The 22,168-nt window shown below is 32.7% G+C and overlaps 1 protein-coding gene across 1 annotated transcript in view; it reads left to right on the forward strand.

Annotated features, from left to right (window-relative positions):
- Positions 1-283: 283 nt before the first annotated feature.
- LOC129231640 (uncharacterized) overlaps positions 284-22,168 on the forward strand; it is a 113,800-nt gene continuing 91,915 nt past the window's right edge. The window contains exon 1 of the mRNA XM_054866004.1: positions 284-409. The gene's annotated coding sequence lies outside the window, so the exon portion shown is untranslated. The remainder of the gene's footprint in view (positions 410-22,168) is intronic.

Genomic DNA, 22,168 nt, shown 5'->3' on the forward strand with positions numbered 1-22,168 from the left:
TTCATGACTATTAATATCCCGAAATAATAGCAATCAAAAGATAAAGAAATGCAAAAAATAACTAGCAAGTCCAGGTTTTCTCATACAAATTTCAGAACTGGCTACACCACTATTAAATCGACTGTTTGTGTGTCAACGCCGTGATAATGCAATTAACCTGTTCAGTTTCCCCCAACTTTGGGGAAAAAGTGCGGAGGGAAAAAAAGATGAGGCTCTTTTTTCCCTAACAAGTATTCGGAGAACAGGCTTGATTTCGACTTGAGTTTACAGTTGTGTTGCGTGATAAGAGCATGCGGTCATTGTTGTGTTCATAATTTGACTTTCCTGTCTGTGTTCAAGATGGGTTACTGGCAAGTTTTTCTGTGTGTTAGCAGATAATAACATAGGACCTGCGAGGTCCGGAATCTCAGTAAGTGTAACTAGATTTGTTTTTTTTTCTCTGCTTATTATGCTTATTATTTGAACATGTGAATCGTTGAAAAAGAATGACATTTCATAAAAAACAAAACTGTTAATCAATATTTTAAGAAACTATTTTTATCTGCTCATGCACCGAGTACTGCAGTACACGGAAACAAATATGTCCTTATTAATGATTGACTTTTTTAAATTGATAGTGTATAATTGAATTGTAAAAAAGCAATCGAAAACTTTGTACTATGGAATGAGTAAAACGACAACAACGTGTGTAAAGTACAAATAAAAAATTAAAATAGAGTTGAAAACTCAACAAACAGCTGTTTCGGGGCTGTCAAATGGACTTGCATTTGGCAGTCCCGAAACAGCTGCTTGCTGAGTTTTTAACTTAATTTTAATGCTTTATTTGTACTTTATACACGTTGTTGTCGTTTTACTCATGTAATTGAATTGTTGAAACTTTTCATCTAAATTGTAAAATGTTGAAAGCGTGCCATTATTGATTGTACATGTCTTGTAAATGTGTGCCAGTTTTTCAACAAGAAAGACAATTAAATTTTAAATTTAAGTCAACAAATGTTTTGATTTTAAAATTTTTGAGATAGGCCACTGTTAATGCCGGTGAATGATATGTCACTGAATGTGATTTATTGTGTATTATCACCCTTGTCTGCGAACTTGAAAGAAAATTATTATGTTTTAAAATTTCATAGAACCGCTAACCAGGATTTTTCAAGTAGTGTCTGCGCATGTGCAGAATTGTCTTTGTTTTATAACGCAAACAATAAAGTCCCTAAAAAGTCTTAGAATTTAACGCTGCTATACGATATATTGGTACATACTAACTCTTAAGAAGTAATCACCAATCTCAAGAAATTCACTCTGTTTATTTTTGAGCTATAGTTTAAATAAAAAACAGACAGATGAACCCTTCGTAAATTATTATGTAGTTTAGTTAGAACTAAGTTTTCGAAAAAAAAAAGATCTCATATAGATTATATTTGAAATTCAGCGTTGCTTTGAAGTGATTAACCTGAATTTTCTTATTCTACAATTTACCGAAATACTTATGCAGTGTGGTAGTTTATAGATTTGCGATTTTTTACCAGCAATTCAATGTGACACAAAATGATACTAGCAATTTTTATTAGTAATTAGTGGCACTGCACATTTACTAACAGACTACCAATTATTTTGCGTAATATGACGTACAAATAGTATCAAAATGAAACAGGTAATAATAAATGTCAAACAGTTTTGAGTACGATACGTTTCCATTTTTATCAATTACATAAAATTTTAGGGAGTTTAGAAAATAAACGTTTAGTTTAGAAACATCTATCTACAACTTTATACGTAAAAATAAAAATATTACTATCAGAATTTTCCCCTAGTACGTTGATATGAAACATGCGATTGTATTTTGTATTTAGTGTTTTTTGATGGTAATTAAAATTATAGCAAGGGTACATATCCCCTCTCCCAAGTTTAATAACACAAATTCCCCCTCAACATTTTTCACAACCGTCTTTCCATCTTTTTTTATTTTTAGCCCCCTTTTTTATTTTATTTATTTATTTTTAATTATTATTATTATTATTAATACTTTATTCAAAAGGTTCTGTGCAACGCCAATGACATACATACACACACACACACAAATAAATGAATAAACAAAGTTAAATATAAACAGGATAAATTAAAACAAATAATTTAAATTAAAAATAAATCAATAAATATATTTTTTTTAATTAAAAATCCTTCCCAAAAAATTTTATGTCGCAACTTGCGCCATAATCCCCCCCCCCCCTGTGGGAACCCTTGAATTCTAATAACATATGTGATTAGAATCACATGTCCGTATTAACGTACACGAAATGGCAATATAAATTAAAACCAAGGGCTTTAGCTTGTTAACTGCCACACTCCCCTCCCATAGTTGAGCCCCAGCTGATACAAGTGACCGCTTCACGGAAGTCATAAATTGCGTTACCGTTGAGTGCAATTGTTTGAACCGTCTTTCGGTGCTTTTAGTACAAGTGTGACCGTTGAATGCAAGCAATTCAAAACGCTATGTGACATTGGCATCATCATAATACAGTATACCTTCGTTGGGGGACATTGGAGCGATGGAAGATGTACCAAAATATCGGAAGCGGTAATCATAGTTAACGAAAAACAAATTCCGACAATAACATTTCTGAGTTATTCTTAATAAGTCTTTGCTTGCGACTGAATCTTACAAGTGTCTGTCCTCATGACGTTACAAGCTAATAACGGTAAAATCGCTAGCGGAAATATTAGAATTTTTCGACCATATCTATCAATTTTTTTTTTTTTGCTAGTAGCATCATGTAATCTAAAAACATGTCAAATATTCCTTTATTATTTTATCTAATAACATTTTTGAATTGAGTTTTTCTTTGGAAAGAATGAGAAATGTTCGTAATGCATTTGTTTCGCGTGCTTTAGAATTTTCACGAAAATTCGACAGGTTTTTGAGAGAGTGTAAGGCGCAAATCAAACAAAAATATGTTTTTCTCAAATTTTAAGTAAAATTTAAAAAGTATTGATACTAACAATTTGTTTTCTCCTTAATTTATGAAGAACATGTGCTCCCGTTCTCAAACAGATAAAGAATATTCTTTATCAATAGGACTTCAGCTCGGAAACTTAGTCACTTTTTTGTGACGTCTTAAGTTTCATTATAGTTTAACTGAAGTAATTGCATAGATTAAGCGCATTTATATAAAGTAGTGTTTTCGGTTAGAAATACGGAACTTGTTTTTTTTTCCCCCATGAAAGAAAGGATATCCAAATCTTTGGCTCATGAACTGAAGTAATTGAAATATAAATTTTAAAGTTGTTTACTAGCATTCTATTTCGTTTAAGAGCTAGCTGTACTGTAGCCTAAAATGACAAAACATGAAGAAAAAAAAACCCATATTTCGATACCATTATCTGTTTCGGAGTCTTGGGTTTGAAATTTTAAATTTAAAGATTTACGAAGTTTTTTCTGCTTTCTATGTCAAAACGTTTAACAGCTGAGAAGGGATGGTCAGTTTGGATTTCCTTTTCATGCATTTTCTCATTTATTAAAATTAATTAATTAAAATTAATTTTGAAGCAATCGTATTCTCATGTGAAAGTAATTAATTTCAACTTTTTTTACCCAAATATCGTTTGTTTGTTTACATTCAGCGTTCTTTTATTTTTCACCTTTTGAGCTCGTATCATTGCTTAGCTATTATGAAAACCAAGGTCTTTTCTCTCGCACTTTTTGATTTATTTAATGTTTCTACTACTGAGCAGCTTTGCAGTTGAAGTTTGGACATCAAATTAATGAAACCCCTTCATAGGTAGATTCATGAAGCTATATGATGCAATTTTATCGGTATTGTGCACAAAACTAACACGCTACAAGCAATATTAGATTTTGTTAAATTTCATTATGCACTTTAAATCCGTTTCCCTCAGTCGAATATTTTTATAGATCCTTAAGTTTTTCTGTTCAAGATAGCATTTTAGTCTTAGTGGTACATTCAGTTGTTGCTCAGTTGGTGTTTTTAACCCTTAAAAAAATTACTTTTCAGTCCAAGTCGATTGCGTAAACATGCCCCGGATACGGGGCATGTTTACGCATATTTATTTTGACACCTAAGGGGGTTCTGTTAGTGTTTTGAACATAATGACTTACCATTGTTAAAATAAAGCAAATTTATTACCGACTGAATAATGTATAAAGTAAAAGCTGAATTGGCATGAAGACAGCACTACATGATTGTAACCTATAAATTACGAATTTGTAACTCAATTTAAAAATAACTGGTGATTTTCAAAACTAAATAGCCTGAAAATACTAAAAAGGTTTGAGACAGTTCAAAACGAAAAAAAAAAAAAGCGTCTGGGCGCGTTTAGAAGTAAAGGCCAATTCACATGGCGACCGATCCGTCCGTCCGTTCCGATATTTTTGCTGCCAAACTGGTTTTCAGAATCCGTTGCCATGACAGCACGCCGAATTTCTCTGCTCCCGTCACGTTCTGGCGATGCTGGATTTTGACGGCCGTCCGATTCGGGGAGCGAATGTGATAGCCAATCAAAGGAGAGACGCCCGTTTTTACTTTTGCGGGAATGTTTCTCGTTTGGTTTACTGCTAGTTTCGTACAAAATTTGTGGTTATTTTTAAAAAGACAGTTGATGTTTTTCGAAATGAGAATGCCTAGAAGTTATATGAGGGTTATTACTCAATTATCTTTTATTTTGTGTGGAATGCTTAATTAGATATAATTACGTGAAAATTTAGTTTTGCAATTCGTTTTTTCGTTCAAAAATAATTCTACTGCTCATAGTAACTTGCAAAACCAGCTTCTAACGCTAAACATTGGCCGTGAGACCATTGACGAAACCCATTATTATTATTTTTTAAATTAGTCAGTATAAGTTTTTGAATCTTTGTTTGAATAGTCATTGTTTCGAAATGTGATGAAGCAAATCAGTATTTTAACCAAGCAAAAAAAAAATAAAAATAAAAATAAAATAATAATAATAATAATAATAATAATAATAAAAAAATAATAAAAAAATCATACAAGTTAAATCCTTTATGGTTACGCGTTAAAATTCAGTCTAATCCTGCTATATCTATGGCAATTAGTTTCAAAAGTCGTCAGATTCTAATGATATTAAACTGTCTTAAACATTTGCTGGACTTTTCAAAATTTTGAATAAATAGGCTTTGCCACGAACTTATTCATGAATATAATATGTGCTATTTTGCCAGAAATATCCTGATTTTTTTCAAAAATTGTCACTTTTTCGGATTTTTGGATAAATATAATAATCGAATTCTTTTGTAACTTTTGTCATTTTAAGAGTATGCTTTAGCTCACTTCCCAGTAAAAATTTAGTTACGCAACATGTTTAAGAATCCAACAACAAATTGAAGAAGCGAAAGTGTTTTATCGATTATCCTGAATCGTAAAAAGAGGAAATTTGTACCCAAATTTATCTCAATATAAATATTTTAAGAACATTGTATGTAAATTTAAGAAATAAATAGTAATTCAAGTGAAAATCCATGTTTAAATATAGAGAAAACTCTTTTATTTAAAGGACAATGTTTATATATTTAAGGACATTTTTTTGCTATTTTTAACAACATTTTTTCAGTTCTTAAGAGCATTTTTAAAGATTTTTTTAGGCCATCAAAGTTATTACTAAACGATTGAAATATTAGACCAAATTTTTTTTCAATGTTTTAAGAGACGAAGGAGTGCTCTAGTTTGAACTTATATGAAATATCAACACCTATTGTAGTAGCATCGAGTCAAAGTTTCAACTGTTGCATGCCTAGATTCCTTTCAGACTAAATAGATTTTTTTTTATGTATAAGTTGTCATTAAATTTTTACTTTTTTGTAAAAATTTCAACCAGCAAATTTTTTCAAAATATTTGAACATTTAATATTTCTTTCATATATTCTATTGAAGATCAAGGGGGGGGGGGAGGGAGGACTGGAATGCGGTACAGATGTTTTTTTATGTACAACTCTCATTCAATTTTTACTTTTTTTGCTAAAACTTCAACCAACAAGTTTTTCAGAAAAAAAAAGTATAATATAATAATAATAATAATATTTCCCTCATAAATTCTATTAAATATAAGAGGGTGAGGGAGGTGTGTAGACACGTTTTTGACAGAAATGTTGTAAACAAAAATTTGAAAAAATTTCTGTTACACTACTTGCTTACCCTTATCGTTCGGCCATTTTAATTTCTACTGCCCAAAATTCTTCTGAACGTTCAAAGTGATCCTACTAACCGCTTGCTTGACGTTCGTGACAAACAATAATGTATTTTTAAAAGGCTTATTGCAATCACAGCAGCAGCGCTTATAACTTCTTGTTAAATTTATTTTGATTAGGAGAGCGACAAAAGAACGGCATTAGATGCGTGCTCTTCATCCCTAGCGGGGGAACACCTTCACGTGGCTATCGGACGGAGCTAGTATGAATGTTGCAATGTTTTCACACCTGTCCGTCACGTCCGATAAATCGGAACGGGCGGACGGATCGGTCGCCATGTGAATCGGCCTTAAGACTCCGTAAGAACGTGTCTAAAGGTGCTTCGACGTCAACGCGTAAATTTGCCCCGTCGTCAAATTTGGGTTTATTTTTAACATGGAAAAAAATTTATTAACATTTCAGTTCATACAAGTACAATTCTCAAAAAAGGATAAAATTCTGCAAATTGTTATATATTTGTTCTTTTTCAACTAAGTATTATTTATTCACAATTATCTTCAAAACGTTCGACCCAAAACTTACTCAACTTGGTAGAAAACAGATTATTATTTCTGCATGCTAAACCGAAGCTCGGCTTATGCTCAAAAATTTGTGAGAATATGTGCTAGAGGAGCAGCATCCATCTCTTATGACTGTCGGCTCTCCAGTTATAATTCGTTTTGAAAAAAGGGCACTGCGTAAACGTGCCCCGGTCTACCATACTATAAAAATCAATTCACGTTATCACAGGGCTGCGGAGTCGGAAGGAAAATGGCCGACTCCGACCCCGACTCCGACTCCTGGATTTTGAAGCACCCGACTCCGACTCCAACTCCGACTCCGACTCCGGATGTTTTTGATTTTTTTTAATTGTATTTTTTCAACTCCCTCTCTCCCTTCAGGGGAAGGGGGGAAAACCTCTAAACAGAGATTGAAATATTGATTCCTTTTCATGAAAATTTCGCATTTTGTTTATTGTAAACCCAAGACGCATACAACGTTAGAAATTCAATTTAAAAATCAAATTTTCCAGCAGTTACGAGTTAAGAAGTGAGATGACTTAAAAATCCCTTTTAAAAAATTTGAAAAGGGATTATCTGCAATTTGCCCCCCTTTAATGTTTAACAAATAAATATTGATCAAATCGTGTGCTTTCAATTTTTGAAAGCTGTAACCTGAGAGAAAAAAAGCTTTTTTTTTTTTTCTAAATCCAAGTTCTTGAGAGGGGGTGGTTTTCCCTGGGTGACACCCATCAGGTAGATGACACCCAAAGTTAATTTCAGAGTTTATAAATACTTTAATTATGAAAATTTTCGCGAATATATTTTAAATTATATTTCATCAATCAAATTTCAACGAAAATAGGACACATATACATCAGGAGCTAATTTTACACAAAATGCGGCCGGGTATACAAATTTATACGAATAGCTTTTTACTATACCTATATTTCTTCTTCGCTAAATTTTCAATTTAAATTTTATTGTCTGCTTTAGAATTAACCTTAATATTAAGATTTTAAGATTAGCTGCAATCATTGAGTGTTGCAATCAAGAAATCATTTACACTTATTTTGTTCTATACTTTTTAGTGAGAACCAAGCTTATAGAAATAGTCTTAATAAAGAAAAAAACATTAGATTATTTTTCATCGGATCTTTTGGATTCGTGCTTTCGCGCCAGAACGTTTTTGAATTTGTCGATCACCCTTAAACGTTTCAACCTTAGCTACGGGCCTCGACTTATTAATTTGTTACGTTTCTTTCGCTATTTTACAACTGAGATCGAGCAAAACACTATATTTCTATTTTTATTTGAAAGTGATTACTTGAAAATGTTAGGCAACAAAACCGTTTGCTGACAGTCGCTATTAGTTAAGTTAAAAAGCAAGCAAACTAGAGGACGGCTACAGTAAGTTCGGTAAGCATTCAGGCTAGCTGATTGCCATAATGGCAGTTATTTTCTCATTAGTATCTTTTTATACATGTAATTGAACCAATTGGTAGTCAGGTTTTAAAAATGCAAGGAGAGTCAGTGAAAAGGAAAGAAAAAAAGAAACCCGGAGTCGGAGTCGGAGTCGGCAAGTTTTCTAACAACTCCGACTCCGACTCCTTTACCCCAAAATCAGTCCGACTCCGACTCTTCGACTCGACTCCGACTCCACAGCCCTGCGTTATCAAGTACTGCTTTTTTGCACGTCTAAGTTCATAACTTCAAAACTTTTTTGTTGTAGTCCAGCTTATCATCAAAAATAATTATTAAAACTCAACAAATGATCATGTCTTGAATCCCATTCTTGCTTTTTCTGGTATTACTCTGAAAAATATAAATCGCTTAATATTTACAAAAAAAAAAAATCAAATTCAAAATAACGGCTCGCCAATTTGACCTCTCTCCTCTTAGAATCACTTCTTTTTTTGCAATGGATCCCCGCATAGAGAGGAGGGAGAGGACAAAATAGCTGAGATATCTTTCAAATGTGTTTTAAAAGTACAAATCAAGCTAATTAGTATTCTTAATTCATTTACATCCAAATTCGTTTTGCACTGGGATAAGGAACGCATAAAAACCGCAGTTCTTTTTTTTTCTTTGAAATTCCATTACGTACCTATAAAATGCATTTCGTCCGGACTGAATTCCCAACAAAAGAAGTGCATTAGCCTTGGGTAAGCACAAATGTCGTATCTGCACTTTTTATCAAAATTGAGTTATTTTCACCTTGCAGTTCTTTGTGACATATTTTACTTAAATACATAGTTTTATAGCCATTTGTGAATGGGAAATATTGGGGAAAAATCTAAAAAATACGGGACGTCAGAACCAAGTACATGGAAGCTTAAAGCTTTAAGAAGTTATTTGTCAGCTGCAGATACCAGTTTTGTGCAGTGCGTCCTAGCCTGAATTCCGTCTAAAATGTGAAAATTCGCGTGAAGTTGAAAAGAAGTGCAGAAGTTGAGCTCCCGTGACCTCTCACGGGGTACATTATAAATGCGACTGCTACTGAAAATTGTTTGAAAACATATAAAAACGAATAAAGCCACGTTTGAGTTTTTATTAACTGACTATTATTCACTGTCTCATGACTAAAAAATTAGTTTACTTGATAGCTTACTTTTTTATTTCGCAAATCAAGCTGAGGAGCTTCAAAGTTCTTACTTCTCCGTACCTGCGGTCATGTGGTGGTTTTAGTAAACCTCGCATTCAGCGTGCATTCAAAACTAGTAAAAGCAAAATCTTTCGTTGAAAAGTTCTCCGTTTATTTAAAAAACAGGTTTCCTTATGCGTTATTTTCGTTTGGTACACGATACTTAAACTATACTTATAAAACTTCGAAACCCTTTGAATCGGAATAATTACGCATCATTGTTTACTTGATTGTAGTGAGATAAGGCGAAACGTACAATTTCTTCTCCCAATGGTAAACCGAAAGAAAATAATTATGTTTAGTTAAAGAAAGCTCCTTGCGAATTCTGTAAATATTTTTATTTACTTACGAAAGTGCCACTTTCAAAACATATACACCTTTCGCACTAGAACAGCAATTTAATCCTATAGACGATTTGGTTTTTAAAAGAAAAAAATGCTTCATTTTTTTGAGGTGAAAGCCAAAGAAAAACGTGACTTCGATGCTTGGCAGGGAAATAATTGTTTTTCGTATTGAAAGTTCCATCATAAAGAAGCTGATGTGATGGGAAATTCTGTTCTGTAAATAAAACATGTAGTTTGAAAAATTGTGTTACGAATGGAAAGTAATTTGGCCAGGAATGTGCTTATTTATTCTCATTGTTTTGCAAGTCGAAATGGGAGAAAAGAGGAAAAATAGAAAAAGTTGTTTTTACAAATAAAAAACTCCTAATCGAATGTATTATTGTTATTGTCTGAAAGTATAAAACTTAGAAACCTAATTATTTGTGGAATTTTAAATTCGGGTTCCAAAGTCCCAAGTATGACTTTGTCTTCAAATCACCTCTAGTATTTCAGTTTTTACGAGTTTTAGAAAATTCAGAGGAGTATACTCTTGACTAATGTGCATAATTTATTTTAACGTATATTTAAGAAAAAAGATCACAAATACTTTGTGTAAAAGTGTCAGTAAAAAGAAAAACGTAAATGAAGCACAATAAAAAAAATCCTTCTTTTTCAACAATTTGTGCATAATTTGCTCTGATTTTCATTTTAATTACAACGTTAATGTACCGTAAAGTTACTTGGACCCGAAATTTCATACTTTTCGCGAGTTTTACACTGAATGCTTAATCCCATAATGTGAGCTGATAACCTGGTTTTTATCTCTTGTAAGACGTTCTGCTACCACCTTAAGTCTTTTTTAAACAACAATTTTTAACTCTTTATATATTTTTTATAATTTTTAAAAAGTGGGTTCAAGTAGCCCCGCGCTGGGGCTACTTGGTCCCACTCAGCAAATCCATTAGAAAAAGCTATAAAACAGGTGGTGATATCAAGAAGGACCAATGATTTTGAAAAATAAACTCAAAACGTACATTCTAGTGAGCAAACTATTTATATAAATTGCAAATTATTTACATAAATTAATATAAAAATCAACGTATACATAAAATCATATTTTTAGGCAAACATAATTTCTCAAATAGAAATATAATCTAATTACAGCTAAAACCAATTGAAACGCCCATTATTTAAACATTGAATAGAAGTAAAACCCCTCAATTTATGGCTTGGGGCGGATTTTTTTTCTCTGATATTATTTAATATCTGCTCCTCCTAGTCACTAATGTACTACGGGATGCCCAGGCTTGTTTTGTGAACAATCTTTTAATTTCCTTTTTAGAGTTGATACACTTAAGTCAAAACGGGCTGATGCCACTCTCTAAGACATTTCTCCGGAATTAGTTGAATCTAGACACAATCGTAATTTTTCCTCTTAATAATCCGCATTATTTCCTACTTCAAGGGGCTCTCTGTTTACTTTCGGACCCTTTTTATCCCCAGATCTGCAAAATACGGGTAGTAAATAGTAACTAACTTCTTTATTTTAAAAGATTACAAACCTTACTTAACATAATTTAATGATGAAATGTGATCTGGGGCTGTTTGTACGCTGGGTTCAACTAGCTCCATTTTGAGGCAACCAGTGCACTTTTTACTAACTTATATTAGTTACTGTGTTAATTATGTAGCTATATCCTTAAAACACTGTTAGTTTTATGTTTGCATTCTTTTTCTTAATAAAATATCTTGACCTTCATGACAGCAGATTTTTTCATGAATTTATATGTGAAAGTTTGCAGACACAAAAACCAACTGTTTAGACAACTTGCAATCATAACCTCAATAAGAAAAATGCGGGAATAGCAGAAACTTTGTTTCATGATCCAGCCTCTACTTAGTACCGGCCGCGCTGTCCCTATGTGCAAGGTCGTGCGGCGCACGACGGCGCCAGAGTCAAAAAGGCGCCGAGCTCACCCGATCAAAAATGCTCCAATTGGAGGAAAACAATCTCCGTCTAAATAAAAAAGAACGTTATATCTAAAGGTGGCGAAGAAGTTATACTGCCGTGGGGGGCTAAGCACAAAAGTCGTGTCTGCACTTTTTATGAAAATTCAGTTACCGTCACTAGGTGGTTCTTTGCCACATGTTTTACATATTTACAATGTTTTATGGCCATTTGTCAGTAGGGAGTATTAAAAAAATTTTTTGAAAAAGTTTCATCTGAATCAAACACATGGAGGCGCAAAACTTTAAACGGCACAATTACTCATTTTGAACTCATCTGCAGATACGATTTTTGCGCTTAGCAAGGCAGTATACTGCTCATTGAAACAAGCCATTCGTCTCGCTGCCTATATCTAACAGTAAAAATTATTGCCTATCTTTGCAAAAGCGCTATCTTTTACACTGAAAACACGTGACGCTAATTAAGGCAAATTTTTGCATTTTGCTTCGTAATGTGGAACCGCGAATGCTATTTTGGTATGTTTTTGGCTATAGTACACGAGGTTGATGTCAATGGCGTAGCCAGAATTTCATTTCGGAGGGGGTTCCGATAAAAACTTATCCAATACCAGCTGTCCTCAATTCCAATTTTGCTAAAAATCCTTTAAAAAGCTAATATTTCTGATTTTTTAAAAGTTTTTCAGACGCTCTTAGACCATGCTTTGGCTCTGCCGTTACTTCTTACCAGGAGGAATACTTGTCTTTATTCGTAACATCCTTTAGTTTGCGAAATCATTACGTTTTTTCATGAGAAAATTTGAAAAAAGTTTGTTTCAAAATTTGATTAATATAAGTAGTGCCTTATATAAGTAGAAGAAATATATAGAATTCTATTCACTCAAATTCGAGTTTTTTTTTTTTTTTTTGTACTATGCAGGAAAATTACCTGTAAAAGATGGATATCTTCTAATTTTGAAGTTTCTTACTCATTTCGGGGAGGTTCCCGCCTCCCTGGATCCACTCTTGGCTACGCCACTGCTTGTGGTGAATAACATTGTGGTGGCAAACATGTTGTATTATAATTTGTGCAATACGTATTTTACCATGTTATCATTCCTAAAACTATGGTAAGCACAATTGTATATTATGTACTCGTGAGTAACATTTAGGTTAACTTTTTAGTTCCGTAAAGTAACGACTTGACCATAAGTACCTGATTCTCTACCTCCCCCCCCCCCCCCGACCTTTTCTTCAACTATTTGTGTATTATATTTTTAAAAAAAGCATTGGATAATATATTTATTTTAGATATTAATGCCTTTTTAACGATTCCGTACTTTTATAATTTTATTTATTTTTCAGGAAAAAATTTCAATTGCAGTTTTTAAGGTGGTATATCCTCTAAATTATTATGCTTCAATTTATAAGTATAATCAATACCATGTTGTCATGTTTTGACCGGCATAAAAGTTTAAATAATTTTTCATCAATTAGAAATTATATATTTAGAGCAGCGTTAACTTTAATATTAAAATATTTTCTTTTTCCAAAACGCATTAGCATATCAGATGAGCTACTGAACTTGAAATAACTTCGAGATATGAAGTAAAAACACACACTGTATTCCAAAATTAAATATTTGCGCATTTTTTTAAATAAATTAAGTTTCAAACCAATTTTTTCCACATTATATCTGACTACAAAACCTCACTCCAAGTCTTAACTAGATTTTCCCGAACGCCACTGCATAAAAGCGCTCAAAATATGTTTGCACGACGGACGGCACCGATCAGGCTTGGCGCGAGCCTGCCTAGTACTGCTACTTGTCATAGAGAAAGTTTTTTAAGTCTTTACATTGAGTTATTAAGGACCAGGACGGATTTTAAACATCTTTTTCTCGTGGGTTCAAGTAGCCCCACTTTACGGTATGTTTGCGCATTTAACTTGATTACTAAACGTATGTTGCATTTCAGAAAAAAAAAAAGAAAAATTAATTTGAATTTTGTCATCTTGAATTCAAATTATGTTTTTCGCAATCACGAGTGTGTGTTTGTATGTGTGTGTGGGGGGGGGGGGTATGTGTATGTGTGTAGGCATGTGTGTTTGTGTCTGTGTGCAGTCATGAGTGTGTGGGTAGTTGTGTGTATGAGTGTTTGTGTGCGTGGGGGCGGGGTATGTGTGTGTGTAAGCATATGTGTTTGTGTCTGTGTGCAGGCATGAATGTGTGGGCAGTTGTGTGTATTTGTGTGTATGTGTAGGTGTTTGTATGCAAGCGTGTGTGTATGTGTTTGTGTATGTGTGTAGGGGTATGTGTGTGTATGGTGGTGTTTGTGTATGTGTGTGTATGTGTATATATGCGTTTGTGTGAAGGATATGGACGCAACCTGGAGACGGTTTTCGCTAGAGGAGCAGCACCGTGAGGCCGGCCGACGCGACGGGTGGTGCTGGCAGAGGGTGGCGCCGCGCCGGTGGGAAAAATGATAGCACGCCAAAAACAGTCAAATGAAAGCAATAAGCAATCGTGATTGCTCAAAAAAAAAACAATTCGTGTAAAACGTTTGCTGCCTCATGAGTTCTAATATATATCCATTAAGACTTTAGACAATTGTATTTTCATTTTATGAATCAGAATCAATCGTAACTGCCCCTCCCCCCCCTAAAAAAGAGGAAATTTTCAACTAATAGAGAAGTCCAACCAGAGAACAAGCATAATCCAGAGAAGGAACAGTTAATTTTTTTTTTTTTTTCAAAGTAAGGTTTCCAAAGTCTTCACTTAGATGAATGTAACACCGTAACTTAGTTCTATACTGTTTTGCAAAGGAAAGATAATCTATGAAAGGAAGTACATTTGAAAAAGAGAAGATAAATAAATAAATAAGAAAGCAATGGGATCAAAAGAGGAATAATAAGTAGAGAAAATAAAATGGGAAGATGATGATAAAATATATGCAGAATAGGAAGAAGCCGCAATAAAACTTGGACAGTTGAGATTTTTGCTTTAAACTATTGACTAGAAAATTTTGTTTTTGTTCGCTAATTCGACAAGTTCATTAACTAGTTCATTGCGCCTTTTTTATTCCCCTCCTTTTTTAAAAAAAGCTGGGAGAACTTTTACGGTTTAAAAAATAGTTCTCTTAGTTTTTTTCTTTAATAATAAGATCTATGAGTATAAATATTTTTACTATGCTGTACCAAATGCTCTGTTTTAATAATGTAAACCCTTTTTTATGGTGCGGTGATTTTTTTTTTTTTTTTTTTTTAAAGCTAGGTGGGGTACATCTAAGCCCCTACATTACATTTCTTCTGCACTACGCAAAATTTAGCACTTAAGAGTAGGAAAGCTTCCAATGATTCTTATATTATGAAATTTCTATAAATACAACTGAAATAGTACCGTAAGTGGTGTATATATATATATATATATATAAAAACATGTATGTAAAACCTACAAAGCTTTTGAATACAAAATTATTCTACCTCATTAGTAAAGAGTTGAAAATGTCCGAAAATGAAGTTTTACTTAAGTATTTGTTTTCAGATCAGTCGTATCATTCACAAAAAAACAATCACCTGTTCAGCTTTCTATTCAAATATTAAAAATGTACTCAAAAGTTTTCCTTTTAGTGTGTAGAAGCATAAAGATTTTGCCCTGTAGCACTGATTACGCCTCTGCAACATATCCATTTCTTCATCGTGTGATTTTATTGCAAAATAAATAAGTGATGCCACCTTACTTATGACATCAAGGGTCAATGATATGCATCTTTGTGGGTGTGCATTAGACTTTGCTAAGTTTTTGTATTATTGGCTTGATTGCTTTTTTTTTTTTCCTATAACCGTTCGACTCTCCACCGTAGGTTGTTTAAATAACCTTCAAAACATTCCTTTTTTTTTTTTAAACCTTTAAATCTAATTTAACTGAAAACACAATGCAGCAGAGGTCTTTGTCTGCTGCAAGTATAATAAATTGAAGATAGTTATGCACGTTGACTTCTTAAGAAGTTTAAAGATTAAAATAATTTTTTTTTCTTGCAGTTTGAGAAGAAGCTTATTTATAAACATCGATAGATAACTAATTTGAGCATCCCTCTTAGTTTTGTCCTTTGTAAAATGAAGTGGTCTTAATTTATTTTCTATTTCTAATGCTTCTAAAATTCATTTTTTTAAACTTCAAATAATATTTACTGTTACTTATTTAAGGGGGTCCGGGACACATTTTGAAATTTTTTTTATTATATACTTTAGAGTTTTGAAATTTTTTGCACTGATTCACCATTTATTTAATAAGCAAAATCATAACATAAATATGAAAAAAAGAAATTTTTAATTTAAATTTAATTAGTTTTTTTTAAAAAAAAATGGGGTTGCTTTAAATTGCTATAACTCAAAATATTCTTGATCAATTTTCATTTTTTTTAAATAAATTACGCACAAATGTCTAAGCTTTAATTTTTATTCGGCGATTTTAAAATATTGATTCAATAAAAAATAAAAAATATTTGAATAAAAATTTCGAAAAATTCAAAAATACTTTTTAAAAAAAAACGTAATTTTTGCAGTAAACGCTTTTTTCAAATTCGCCGAATAAAAATTAAAGTAAACTGTTTGAAAAAGATATGCTCCAAGTTTCATTATTTTATCTTTATCGGTTCCTGACTTATAATAGTTTGAATGCAAGAAATCGGGAAAAAGTGCATCATGGAGAAAAACGCGTTTAAAGTTTTAAAGTTAAGTACACATTAGTTAGGTGCATGCAACAAAAATAATTATATCTTTCGTTCTATTTAAGATAGAAACAAGATTCAAACGTCCTTTTAAGCAGAAAAAAACGGAGTAATTTTTCACATGATAAAAAAAAAATTGCAAAATTTGACGTTTTTGGTGTCCCGAACCCCCTTAATGTATAGTGGTCTGCATCAGAATTAAACTGTAGCTAGGGGGCTCCATCTCCTGCTCATTTCGTTCGCCATCCTTGGTAGCTCAAGTCACCTACGGCGGGTGGCAATTGATGATTCTAATACTTCTAACTCTGGATGTTCTAAGGACATCTAGGGAGGAGGATAATCTCAGGACATTCTCAGGACTGAATGTCCGACCTCTTAAGGTTTAGAGGAGTGAGACAAGGCGGAATGGCTTCCCTGGATGTCCTGAATGGCACCTGGTAGACATTGCCAGTCTGGAGAAGATAGGGTTGCAGACACACAGACAGACGCGCACTGTTTTTTAATAGTGTAGATTAAGATTTAAAGTAGATAATGCACATTCATATTCGTATATGTCTTCTATAGTTGAGGCAAGCCTAACCTGGCTGGGTCCTAATGCTGCCATTAGGATCTGCGTAGCCTTTACAATGCTGCCAGTTTAGGTTTGCCGCAACTATAGAGGGACACTTAATCCATTCTAGCATTTATTTTTGTGTATTTGCGTACGGTATCTAATCTACATCATTTTAATTTCATATTAGGAAAAGAACTTATAGCCTATAGCACGCATTTATGTATTAGGTAGATTTCAAGTCCCGCACTTAAAGTGCTATAAAAAAAAGAATCACTAATCGGAATGAATTTGAACTGAATGTACTTGAAAAAGAGAGCATGGCATAAGAAAAAGAAGAACCAAAGTGTACCCACTCTCGGTGCATGGTGCTCGATCGAATCCACTTAGAATTATTATTCTCTATTTTACTCTTCCCCTTACTTATACCAGAATTTTGTTGATCACTTTTATTTTTGTATTTACGTGCTTTGTAGCAGAAACGCAAGATATATACGATAGTAAATTTTTATTTTATCTTTTTTGTTTCACTGCTGCTATTTTTCAAATGAAACTCCAGATAAATGCTAGACTATGGTGGGGAATTTTTTTTACATTAATTTGTTAATTAATTGTTAGTTCATTTGCTTAATGCCACAGCATATCATTGTTCCCATTTGCTACAGTTTAGGTGGGTTTTTTTTTTTTCCTTTTGTTTTTAATTTTTTTTACTGAATTTTTTTTTCCAGAAACGTCGTTCGCTTCAAAAATTCTTAATTTTCAATTGTTATTCCATATAATTTTTTTTTTTTTTTTTTTGGTATCAAATTTATGCTGCTTAAACTTTATCCCTTAGCTTATCAGGATAAGATTTTTCTATTGTTATATGCTTTGATTAAAGTCTACTTAGCTATATTTAATGTTCATCCTTTTTTTCATTTAAGTATTGATCTATGTATGTATATGCGAATGATATCATCACATTTAAAGCTAAGTACTTATGAAATACCAAAAAGTCGCTAATTTTATATACTCTTCAGAAATCCTTTAAAATATTGCACCAAAAAATAAATAAATAAAAAAACGGCGTTATTAAACTGGGGAAAACGTACTCAGTATATGCAACGAAGAGGTTCATCATCATGTATCAGATGTCTGCTGTCTAGAAATGTGACAAGGTTTATTAAAATGCCTTAAATGTTTCTCTCTCCAAATTTGAAGTTGCGTTGCATCGCTGGAACCTGCCTCGCATTCATAATGCTAGCGAAAGTAAAAGTGCATTTTTCGCCTGAATAAATCATACAGGCAGGAAAGAAAGAAGACGAATTTTGAGAAGATTTTCCTGAAAAACTTACCTGACCCGTTTTTAGGTCATCTAAGCATTACAGGAAACATTCCTGTAAACGAGTTTTCGTTACTTTTGTTTTTGTCTAACTAAAAGGACTATACTTACGTTAAAAATCTCGTAACGAGGAATCCATAAACAGGCCTGTTTACGTGATTAGGACACTTAATTTTTTTAACAATCTATTGTTGTGTTGGTGTAAATTAGAAATCTGACAAACGCGAGTCAGAAGTACTAGGCGAGATGTTGTAACTGAAGTTAATATTGTTCTGCGAAATAATTTCAGTTGGTTTTGCTTTGTTGCAACCGTACTGATCATTTAATGTGTTTTGCTTCTTGTTTTTTTTTTTTTCAGCAGCGTGATTTGAATAAAAATAACTGAATCTGCTGATGCGGTTTTAATTGGAATGATTCGAACCTTGAAATGCATCTTTTTTATACATGGTAGGAAAACGCTTAAGTGTATTTTTAATGTAAGTCACAAAAGTGGATTTTTTCGAAGATTTATGTTTTGTACATATTCTCTTTTTTTTTTTTTTTTTTTTGGTAAGTGCAAAATATATCGGAGCAAAAAATTTAATTGCGGACATCAATTCTAAAGAATTAAAATTTTTCACCTCACTGGGTACCGTGCAAAATTCATTTTTCATCATTTATGGTTTATAAATTTTGAAAAATTATATTTTTCTGTTAGAAAGAAATTTACGTAGAAAAAAATGTCTTTTACATTAATGTTGATGACATAGTCTCAAATATTTTTAACTAACTTTTTTGTATACTTGAAATGTATGCTTTTTAATGCGAGTAAAAATATTTTTGACAATGTTCTATTTACACAATGAAGTCATTTCTTATCAGTCCCCCCCCCCTCTGAAAACTAGAAGAACCTTTTAAGGAGAAATGTAAAAGCGAATTTCACCCAATGTTAACTCTAATAGATAAGTAGCGTTTCGATAAGTATTAAAACCTCATGTTATCCTCTCACTAAAAATAATCTGAAATCGCAAGATTTAAAAAAAAAATCACTTAGTACAAAACAGAAAAAAATCCAAAACTGGGAAACTAATTATGTTATTTCTATTATTAAAAGCACCACACCCTCTTTTTCGCTGCACTACACCATGTGTTTGTGAAGCAATCATTCTTCATAAACACAGCATTCAATCCTTCCTCGTGGTAAGTAAGTTATTTCTATTTCCGCAAAACTTAGGTTATGAATTCTTTGACAATTTCAGCTTGAAATGATTTTTGTCTTTTTTACCTACAATTTCTATTTAACTCTAGGTTTGTCTCAGATAATTAACATTTCGAACAATATATGCATCAATCTTCTCAGACAATGAGAGAACTCGGCAAAATTGATTCAATTCTGCCCAAAAGTGCCTTTTTTTATTCAATGTTTTCTTAAACATGTAACAAAACAAACCAGTTTGCTCTCACAATGGAGGCATTTTTTCAGACAAATTTTATTCAACACCATTCCTCCCAGTCCACTTTGTAATACTTTCTTTTTCTAAGGTATGCGTACCTCATGCATAATAAGGTAGCCATGATGGTCTCCTTTGTGTTATCTTAAACATTTTTTTCTTTAGCGAACAAACAGATCATTTTATTTTTCACCAGAGAAGCAAGAATTGTCTTTTCTTCTCCTCGTCTCGTGCTTTTTTGTACCAAGTTTCGTGACACTTTCGAAACTTGAATTGTTTCTGATCCTTTAAGTGTGTTTCAAAATAGGGCGAGTCCTAATGAATTCTATAAGAATAGGCGCGTTCCTAACACAGCTATACTTAAAGATGTTTCAGCATTATAAAAGACGATTACGTTGATAATACTACAGAGAAAATATCATTTTCTTTTATTTGTTTCGGCGATCTGAGAGGCGATTTTCAATTCAGCATGTGATAGTTCGATGACGTATTTTGTTTCCAACGTCATTAACCCTAAAACAACTTCAGGCGAAAATATTTCCTGTCGGAGATTTAATATTTCATACCCTGATACTTTTGCCCTTTTCCAAAACTTTTGTAGATTTGCAGTTATGAATCAAGAAAGGAGTGTCCGAACGGACCTTGCAGTTTCACGTTTTGACATCTTGTTTCATGTACTATGGTATTTTTGTGTTTTATTTTAATTTTGGTTGGTCTTTAGTCGTTTCGCGATAATTGAATGAAGGTATAAATGTTTGTCCGAAACGATCTGACATTTTTTTTTCTTCGTTTGAGGCATCATATTTCCTACACTATGATCAAAGACATTTTTAACGCCCCTTAAAAGCGTATTCCCGCCCTGAAAATCGAAAATAGGTCTTGAAAATTTAGTCAAGCTTATTTTCACGCTTTTATTTTAAATGAAATTTATTACTGTGGATGGTTAAAAAAAAACAATTAAAGTTTTTTTTTTTTAAGTTAAGTTTCTCGTGTTTTTTTTTAAATGTAATTTATTGAGCAATCTAATGGTTGAAAAAATTCTAACTAATACAGACATCTCATTCTTAGATAGTTATTAGGGAATTGATCGCTATTATAGTTTTTGCTGTTTTCTTATATTTTACTCCTTTATTTTTCTTTGGGGGTCATTGGCTGTTAGTTTTATTGACGCGTACTTTAACCGTGAAGGCGTGAAGGCTCGGCTTTTGAGAAGACACCTCGACAACGACATTAATAAATATAATGAACATACTTTAATAACAAAGATCGAAAGTTTAGGTTTTTTATCCGCCCCCCCCCCCCAAAAAAATCTATATGAGGCAGTGAAAAGCAAATGAATATAAGTGGACATTTTCAAATTTTAAGTAAAACGTATTTAAAGATAAGATCCTAGGTAGGCTTTGATTGAAATTTTTTTCTAAATAATGCTGCATTTTCTAAATTATGCAGAGCTACTAGTAGGTATTATCTCTTCCTCCTCTGTAGGTCCCAAAACAGAGGAGAAGTTCACCTACCATTTGTACTGGTTATCTCAAAATTTTTAATTTTGTCACTTACATCCCTTTGCTTCTAACTGCCTCATATGTAGTTTTAGCATCAACATATCCTTGAAATATTACTCTGAAAATCAGAATATTTTAACTTAATTTCTATTACAATTACCCGTGAATCAATGTTGACTAGTATTTTTAAGGATGGTTGAGCTGTCGTATGAGGGAACTGTTTAACGACTAGTTGTGCCCCTCTTCTTTTGGTTGCAGTCCGCTACTCCAAAAGTACTTTTTACTCGTTTCTTGCATCCAGTCAAACTTCTTTTTATTTCATTTTTATATTAACATATGAGGCAGTGAGAAGCAAAGGGATGTAAGCGGCAAAATTAAAAATTTGGAGATGACCAGTACACATGGTAGGTGAACCTCTCTTCTGTCTTGGGGTAAGAGATGGTACTAGTAGCCCTGGTAGTTGCTGCTATACAGCATAATTTAGAAAAAAAATTTCAATGAAAGCCTACCTAGGAGCTAATTGAAAATGTCCACTTGCATCCCTTAGCTTCTTACTGCCTCACGTGTAATCGAACAAGGCGATCTCTACAATCAACCCAATTTTTATAGTTATAATCAATGAAACTTAGCGACACAGGCTCTTCATCACCTTTTTATTACTTAACTGTATGCAGATGAGAAATATTGCTTTCGTAAAATGTTTATGGTTCCGTTCTTATGTATTACATTGGATACCATTATTACTACAAACGTTTTTTTTTTTTTTTTTTTTTTTTTTAATTATAAATGTGTACATATACCATAAACTTATAAGGAAGTTACTAGGTTCAGAGTTTTGTTAGTAGGGAAAAATGTATTTTTTGCCCAAAGCATAGCAGAAGTAATTCATCCATGTTGCACTTTTTCTCAAATATGGGCCAACTTATTATATTTATGTAGTGTTCCTTTCCAACGTCGAACTTTAATTTCATTATTTATATTTTAGACCTAATGAATATCGTGTGTAACATATTATTAGCGAAGAAACA

This window comes from Uloborus diversus, chromosome 10, assembly GCF_026930045.1.
Source record: "Uloborus diversus isolate 005 chromosome 10, Udiv.v.3.1, whole genome shotgun sequence".
Classification (NCBI taxonomy): Eukaryota; Metazoa; Arthropoda; class Arachnida; order Araneae; family Uloboridae; genus Uloborus; species Uloborus diversus.